This window comes from Podarcis bocagei (assembly GCF_964188305.1).
Source record: "Podarcis bocagei genome assembly, chromosome: 17".
Taxonomy (NCBI): Eukaryota; Metazoa; Chordata; class Lepidosauria; order Squamata; family Lacertidae; genus Podarcis; species Podarcis bocagei.
In genome coordinates, this window is record NC_138143.1 from 33,546,202 (window position 1) to 33,555,199 (window position 8,998).

At 44.6% G+C, this 8,998-nt stretch overlaps 1 long non-coding RNA gene across 2 annotated transcripts; it reads right to left on the reverse strand.

Moving 5' to 3' along the window:
* Nucleotides 1–346: 346 nt before the first annotated feature.
* Nucleotides 347–4,245, reverse strand: LOC308577028. Of its 2 annotated transcripts, XR_014003358.1 has the most exons (4): nt 3,820–4,245; nt 3,669–3,726; nt 2,936–3,237; nt 347–706 (listed from the first exon to the last, which is right to left on the reverse strand). It is a non-coding gene; the product is annotated as an uncharacterized lncRNA (long non-coding RNA). The 2 variants fall into 2 exon arrangements; XR_014003359.1 differs by lacking the exon at nt 347–706 and having other exon boundaries at nt 2,852–3,237.
* Between the last annotated feature and the right edge of the window lie 4,753 nt (nt 4,246–8,998).

Consider the following 8,998-nt stretch of genomic DNA (forward strand, 5'->3'; position numbering starts at 1 on the left):
TGGGTTGCCCCAGCCATGCTGGGTGGCTTCCAACATATATAAAAACATCATTAAACATTAAAGAACTTCATTATACAGGGCTGCCTTCAGGTGTCCTCTAAAGGTTGTATAGTTACTTATCTCCTTAGCTCAGGGGTCTGATAAATGGCTATAAGCAAAATAAGTAAAATACTTCTTTTTAAAATGGCCTTTAATATATGTTGCTTATATCAATTTCATGCCAGATGGTTAACCACTCCTCTTCCTCCAAATAGGTGTGGATATTTTTCTTGTTTTTATATTACTGCATGGACTGTGAATTATCTCAAGATTAGGAAGGGACAGACTGGAAGGAAAGAATATCATATTTTATTTATTTAAAGGCATTTATAAATGGGCTTAGTATGTTAACAAAAAACAACTCCTAGAGGTACAAAGCATAAAAACAAAACAGTATCGTTCAAACCAAAATACAACCTGAAACCAGTAAAACAACAGTACGTAAGAGCAAATAAAAACGGAAGAGATTCAAGCACAAAAGAACTAGGTCCAATCTTATGGGTCAGGGAAAGATAAAGTCTTTACAAGCTGTGTGCAGAAACTGATGTTATTCCATAGCATAGGGGGGACAGCAGAAATTGCCCATGTTTTGGTGATTGCCTTATGATACTCTCTTTAGAGCGTAGTGCCATCAGTAGAATTTCCCCAGATGATGTGTTAACGTGTTCTGAAATACATTCAGAATATGAGTCATGTTAGATCCCCAACAGCATTCCAGTTACAGCAGTACAGGACCTGCTTACTCTGTCTAGTCTGCCGTCCCATTATCTGATTGGAATTTGGTGACATCTGATACTGCAATGGCAATAGAATTCCAGTTCCAACCTAACATACATCGTATACTGGACTATTATCTTCCAGCAGAGCTTGCAGGCACAGTTATATCTTAAGGGCACAGCCAGCCATAAAGTTCTCTTGCGCCTCACTGAAAGGAGTGGCACGTGTGCAAGGAAACTACTGTGCTCTTCCCCAACTCTGTCAGTGGAGAAATCTATGAGACGCAACAAAATGCGGGTGGAACTTTGGTCCTATTCACACTATACATTTAAAGCACATGGCTTCCCCCAGAGAATTCTGGGAACTGTAGTTTGTTAAAAGAGCTAAGCATTGTAGCTCTGTGAGGGGTCAACTATAGTTCCTATGATTCTGGGTGTGGGGGGAAACCATGTGTTTTAAATGTGCTTCGCATCTATGGTGTGGCTGTGACCTTTCACACATGCTTGATTTTCTGAGAAAGCTGTAAAACAACAAACAGAGAGGTTTATGAGTATTGCTGTAGATTTATGGTGAACACGGTGGTTTGCAGAATCATGTATAACTTTACAAGCTGGTCTCTGGCCAAACCAGAGCACTTCTGTGGCATGTAACCAGGGCCAGAACATTGGTACCAAATGGGTGTCGCATTTAGTGCCACATGCACTTCTTTCTAATTCAGTAATTTTGGAACTTTCTCAAAGAGGGGAATTACATGCACTAAAATAAATATTGGAAGAGGAAGTGTGAGTCATTGGTGCTCCCATTCCCCAGTACTGTATATCTAATATATGTACATTTTGGGGAATGGGAGCACCAGTGACTCACACTTCCTCTTCCAGTTTACTGTACAATGTTTCCTCAGATAACTAGCAGAAATGTGCATGTTTCAGATAAGTGTGGAATTTGAAAATCTCACTGCAGGGAAAGGTGTGTCGTTCCCTTCAGCAATATACCGCCCCAAAGTAAGTAAGAAATTTCCACAAGCTAATGTGGGAAATGTTTCACAATGCAATTCTGGCCCTCCTGAAGATCTGGGCGGATAGTTCTTCTAATGTCTGGGTATCGCCGACTTGCAGTGGCTCTGTAAGGATCTTTCCTAGCAGTCTTATCTGGAAATGCCTGGGACCCCCACCCCCTGCATACAACACATGCTATAGCCCTGCCCCAAAGTGCACTTACTAGGGAGCAAGTCTTTGGAAGCACATGGACTTCCTCCTAAGTAAACTTACTTAGGGTCAAACCGCATCCCTCAGGATCAGGAGAAAACAAAAGGGCCTGACTGAACATGCAATATCACATCCCTAGATACTCCCAGTTACAGAAATTGGACATGTCTTTGCTTAGAGTAGCCATTGACACTTGGCCAAATGAATGGACACCAATTTGCATACGCTGTGTGTAGATGTGCATTTTAAAATATTAGTAATTTATATCCTATTAAGTCATAGTCACTAGACCCACTGATTTCAGTGATTCCGAGTATGACTTAGTTGGGTATATGATATTACCTTAAGTATGACTGATGTGTTATGTCACCCTATAATTCTACATAGGCATACTATAAAGGTAAAGGTACCCCTGCCTGTACGGGCCAGTCTTGACAGACTCTAGGATTGTGCGCTCATCTCACTCTAGAGGCCGGGAGCCAGCGCTGTCCGCAGACACTTCCGGGTCACGTGGCCAGCGTGATGACGCTGCTCCGGCGAACCGGCACCAGAGCAGCACACGGAAACGCCGTTTACCTTCCTGCTATAAAGCGGTACCTATTTATCTACTTGCACTTAAGGGTGCTTTCGAACTGCTAGGTGGGCAGGAGCTGGGACCGAACGACGGGAGCTCACCCCGCCGCGGAGATTCGAACCGCCGACCATGCGATCGGCAAGTCCTAGGCGCTGAGGTTTTACCCACAGTGCCACCTGCGTCCCAGGCATACTATACATCTCACTTTAGTGGGGAACACTGTGGCCTGTGTGTTTGTGCTTCGTCTGCTGCCAATGTTGATGGGCAACTTCAGTGCCCCTACTCTTCCTTGTGTATCTTTAAACCAGACACACTGTCATACAGAGAACTGCCACCTGTCCTCATCCCAAGCCTCTGAAAGCCCTGAAAATTGACAACTGCCTTCTGTAAAATAGGACACCTGAGCATCTGATATTTGCTGTTCTTCTTCTGCTAATGAGCAAACGTCATGCCATTTCCTTTTTCATCCCGGCCTTTTCCACATTCTGAATAATCTAAATAGGATCCGTTTGTTTGTATATTTAGGTTACTTCCTAAACAAACAATGCAAAATTAATAGACAGTCTTTTCTATATATATAAAAGAAGTAAGTATTTTGTTCCCTATGACAAGGAGTGCTAGGATGGGAAGCATCCATGTAATCCACCTTGTCTTAGACACACACCAGTGATAAATCAGAGGAGCACTTTGCTTCATTTAGTTCTTAAGGGGGAGAGATAAAGAGATAGATAGATAGATAGATAGATAGATAGATAGATAGATAGATAGATAGAGAGAGAGAGAGACGTTGCATTGGAAGTAAGCATGGACACCGCAGGGATTTGAACCCTGTCCTGGAAACCAGGAGCGCTGACCATCAGTGTCTTTTGCTTTTTTTGTTTTTGGCAATGCAACAAGGTGAAAAGCAAAACCTGAGAGAACACTCTGAAAACAAAATGTTCTCTCAGGAAAAAAGAAAACCCTTAAGAGTTATGAAGTTGCAGACAGAACACAATCGAGGTTTTATCCCTTGCCAAGCAAGGGATATTCACCTAGATGTGTTTAAGTCACAGAGTGCCATTTTCACTGCCATTAATTTGCAGTGCAGAACAGAGAGACTGGTTCCAGTCTTAAAACCCTGCCTTTATGCTCACCTTTTTGTTCGTCCCTCTGAAGTGTGAATTCATGGGCCTGGAAGTTCCTTCTGCTGGTCTGTGAAAAGCAATCTGGACTCATTAGTTTGTCCCTGGCTCTTTCCCACCAATTCCAGAGAAATGTTTTTTGAACACCACTGTTCTTACTAACCTGACTTCTGCAGGAAGAGCCGGTTTCACCTGAGTGAGTGTGGTGGGCTCTTCGACAGAACTGTGAAGAGATCAAGCGGGGGGGGGGGGAAATGGAGAGGCCAGCACAAAAGGCTTCTACTAAAAAAGATCACTGAATTGTAGAGTGTGAAGTTCACTTGCCATTAAGTTTCCTGAAGGCTTGCAAAATTCTATTTCTTGTGTCACTGAGGAGACTAGGATCTTCAGCAGCCCTCCCCTCCAGACACAGGAGCTAAAGGAGCAGGTTACCTAAAGCAGCGCAGTCAAGATGCAGGTGTCTCTCAATCCTACACTGCACATGTTCACCTGATGTATCAAGAGCTCTGACATTGCCATTGTCAATGGAGCAGATCTGCTTCAGGCACAGGTAGCTCTGTGAGGTCTGTAAAAAAAAAAAAAAAGAGCTGGAACATCCCCCTACTCTTCTCACTTCTAAGTCTTACCTGTGTTAAAATCTTCCCAATCTTGGTTTTTCTAACTTCTGGAGTGAGGTTCTGGAGGGAGTGGTTGCAGACTAGATCCAGGTGCTTTTGGAAGAAGCTGGTTTTCTGGATCCATTTCAATAGGGGTTTGGCCTGGTTTTGGCACAGAAACTGGTTTTGGCACAAGATAAATCCGCAAGATAAATGCCCTCAGGGCAGCGGACAATACTGATGTTGCAATTGAGGCAGCTAAAAGTTGCACTTGAGGCAGCTAAACCTCCACTTTGATGGCCCCACCCCACTGAGTGCATGACCCCCTGATGTACGACCCCCTGGAGTCATCTGACGCCCAGGACCACAGACCTCCAAGCACTTTTAATCAGAATCCTTCTTTCGAAGAGGACCTGGCCAAAATAATTAGGGGTTTGTCTTCAAGCAGTCAGCGGCCAAAAATGCAATCTCAGAGCGAGCGAGGGTGTCCACGGGAGGGGCAGAAGACGCCTAGGGAAGAAACCAGTGCGCCATCTGCAGGCAAGAGGGTCATTGGGAAATGGAATGCCCAAAGGCCCCACGCCCGACACACCCCACCCCCACAGGCTGGGAACAATAAGATTTCTCAAAAATGATTTCTTCTCATCTCTGTTCTTGCTCAAAGACTGTTGAAGAGCATGTGAACAGACTGTTTTTTAAAAATCATGCAAGTAACAGGACATCAGCTTTTTTTTCCCCTTGTGCCAGGCGCTTGGAGGTAGCTTCAGAGCGTTATCTCTTGGCTGCTATTCCAAGAAGGACACTGCTGTATTCTCCCCAGCCAGCTTCCCTGAACCCCACACTGTCTGGATTTACAGTCAAGCGACATAAACCCGAAGGCCAAAGGTTACCCACCCCCCTTGCCCCAAGCACTAACCTGAAGAAGTGACTTTCTTAAAAAAGCAAGCGAATGCTTTCTGTGAACTTTGTCAAAAGGATTTTTCTTTTTGAGGTGCAATTTTACTCTGAAAAAGGAGCCGCAGCATAACATAGGAATTTTGAAACTTTGAAACTTTGCCAGAAGCAAGGAACACATCGTTACGGATACTAACAATCTTTGACAGATGGAAACTGAAAATTTGCAACATGGCTTACAGGCCACAAAAGCTCTGAAACTTAGAGCACAGGAATGAGACTTTTGAAAAAATCTCAGCTGGCAAAACTTAACCCAAGGAACAGAACTGTTAACCCCTTGCGAAGTTTCCTGCCAAGCATACCCTTTTGAATTCATGTTTGCTAGGCCTCTACCTTATGTGCAAATGTTATCTATCAATATATTCTGTGCAGTCGCTGCCGTCTTTGTTTTTCTGTTCTCTTAACAGGTGGACTTTTGCCAGAACGCCTTGTGCCTTGGTTGAGCTTCTGCATCCCTATGAACCAGCTGATGAGGACCCAGATTGGACCCAGACGGCCTGACATCGCTCCAGCCTTGTTGGAAGAGACCCAAGACGTCCAATGCCCACCAGACGACCCGACGCCCGTGAGATGACCACCCTGCCTTCCTGCATCACGCTGACGCTTTGCACAGCTGAAGAATCCAGCATGGATTGAAAACGGGACATTTTCTTTCCTTTCCTTTTGCATAACTGAACTTTGTAGAAGGTTGCTGGGCCCCTGGATAGCCTTACACCACCCCTGCAGAGAAGGGTATTTGTGTGGGAAATTCAATCAGGGAAATGATGCCCCAGCCCCCTTTCATTATCTTGCCACCTGTTAGAGCTCCACCCAGAGCCTCCAGAACTTAACTAAAGCCCCGCTTGAACCACAGCACCGACTTGGTAATAACCCTGTGCACGAATGGCACAGATAAGGCTAGGTTCACCGAATTACTGGCTGGCTTTGTGTCAATAAATCAAAGAGCGCCAGTGACAATCTGACATGTACGTTCCCAGCCCAAACCATTACACCTGAGTCCACGCCAGGAACTCTTTCTGGCTTGGTGTGGCCTTCAGAAGGGGAAGGTAGTGTCTCTGCTCACAGACGTGTGTCAGGCAGGCTTATGGAAGGCAAGCTTCTCATATCCACCCACAGGGATGGTATGGAGTGTGCTTCCCAGCCTACCTAATTCCTACCATGTGGATTCCTGAGCAGGTAGCCACTGCACCCCATCGAAGGAGGCGTTCAGCTGACCTAGCAACAATTGCAGGAGGCAGCTCACAGCTCCCAAACTTGGGGCAAGCATCAGTGGCCTCAAGAAAGGATAGTGGTCCATTTGGGACAGGCCTGGCGGCTGTCCAAAAACAAACAGGGGGGAATGAAGGGACAGGATACCCAAATCCTGTCTGAAATCACCCAGGCTTCAATAATCACCCCAGGCCTCAAAACTGTCCAAAACTCCTTTTGTCTTCTAAAAATCCAAAACAGCTTTTCTCTGCTTGTCTCTGCTTTTCTCACAAGATGCTGTGCATAGGCAAAATGTTACTTTTAAAAGCTAATGAATAGGCTCTGTTCAAAGCAGGCCTGAGAAGCGAATCCTATCTCATTCTAGTTGCAATATCTTTGGACAGGCTGAACTGCTTTTCATTCCCCTTTTCCTGGGAAGGGTGCCAAGAGTCCAAGAGTCCCAAGACAGCTTTCTGTTCATGCTCAGAGGAACTCATGGGGCAGGACTCTGGAAGAAGGAGAAAGGGGGAGGGAACTGGAAAGGGGTATATATGCTCTGTGCACATGACTGTGAACCCGTGCATGCTTTTTGTGAACTATCACACTTGCTCCTTCTACCAGTTCATGGATGGTAGAAATAAAGCTTTTTCTCTGAAACTATTCCTTGAGTGTCTGTTGACTCCCACTTCCCTTTCCCGGGCGCAATATTTTTCCCACCCGAGGGCAAAGCCTCATAAGGCTACAGGGGAGTGGGCTTAAGAGGAGTGTGATAGGAATTTTATGGTCTTAGATATATGGTAATGTTCATAAGCATACCAACCAAGCACGTACATAGATCAGCACAGGAAGACCAACCAGAGCCATTTTGATTCTTAAACTGAGCAAATGTTTTCTCTGCAAGGTCAATGTGGGAAAACCTCCCATTGTCTCTTTCCTCACAAATCCTGTCTTAAGGGCACATTTAAGATATGAATAGGGTGTGAGCCTGTGACCTGGCCCAGGAACTAAGTATTTATCATTACAAAAGACTGGCCAGGCTCCCCAGGCAATCCAATCAAGTAACCTGCCAGACAGGACATAAACAAGGACAGGAGAAAAACAACATTCAAATTTCTGTTTAGACCGCCTTTTTTTGTGATGTAGGTATGATGTATCTGAGGGGTGGTCTTAGGTTACACCCCTTCTGTGATGTATGTATGATGTTTCTGGGGGTGGTCTTGATCTACAGGGTGGCAATTTCAAAAGTCTTTATAAGGCCTTGTGCCCCATTTTTCTGGGTTCCTCCTCTTCTTCTGCGGGTGAGGGGAGCACCCTATTGCAACAGATCAATAAAGATCAAGCTCACTAGCTGCTTTGCTTCTCAATATTCTCTGGTTGGCCTCTGTTATTCTCTCCTACCAATAGGGAACCTATGTAAGGACTTTATATGGGCTCTTAGATACCCCATAAGGGAAAAGGGCAAAATTTTGTTTACAACAGGAGTAGCTCCTAAGCTGGGGTATGTGTTGTTCCTGGATCAATGTCTTTGCTTGCTTGGCTACGTGTAGCACCTGCTGTGCCTTTGAATGGCATTTTGCCCATGTATCACACTGATCTGAGCATTAAAGATTTTGGTAGACCCTGCAACCTCTAGTTCAAATTCTTCATTGAGTGGGAGGAGATGGGAAGCTCTCCTCCACAGTGTGCTTTTCTAGAGATTCTCCTGACCCTCCCAGAGCCAGTTTTTTTGGGGGGTGGCATGGGGGTGTCTATGCTCTTTCCTTTCCCTATAACAAGATGTTCTTGTTCCTCCAAGATTTTCTATCCAGTTGTAATTGAAAGTGGCACCATGGAGAAACATCTCCTAAGGCAGGGGTTAGCAACCTTTTTCAGCCGTGGGCCGGCCCACCGTCCTTCAGACCATGTGGTGGGCCGGACTATATGGGGGGGGGGGGAATGAACAAATTCCTATGCCCCACAAATAACCCAGAGATGCATTTTAAATAAAAGGACACATTTTGACGTTTTCATCCCCAAAAGGTTTTCGATTTGAGTTTCTACTGAAATGAGGCTGCATTTTTAATGTATTTTAATCTTGTTTTTAAGTTGTATTTTAATCAATTGCTTTTATACCTGGTGTTAGCCGCCCTGAGCCTGGTCTTGGCTGGGGAGGGCGGAGTATTGTATTATTATTATTATTATTATTACTCATGTAAAAACACTCTGATTCCCAGACCATCCACGGGCCGGATTGAGAAGGTGAATGGGCCGCATCCGGTCCATGGGCCTTAGGTTGCCTACCCCTGTCCTAAGGGATCACAGGTAGAAAATGGTCTTTCTAGCTTTTATTTAATAAAAAAAATCAAAAACTTTTCAATTCTGAAATTGTAAATATTATTTAACACAATATGAAGAGGCGTTGATGTGCCAGGTACAGAGAAACATTTTTGTATTGGATTAATTCCTAAACCTAGATTAAAAAAATGATATTAATTCCTTTTGCCTTCTTAATCTTCTGAATCAAGATAAAAAAATGTTCACAGCAGTCTGGTCAATAGTTTGAGTAGTAGTGCTCCAGCCGTAAGAACATCCGCCCACTTCCAGTCTTGTGGTTATTTAAGAATT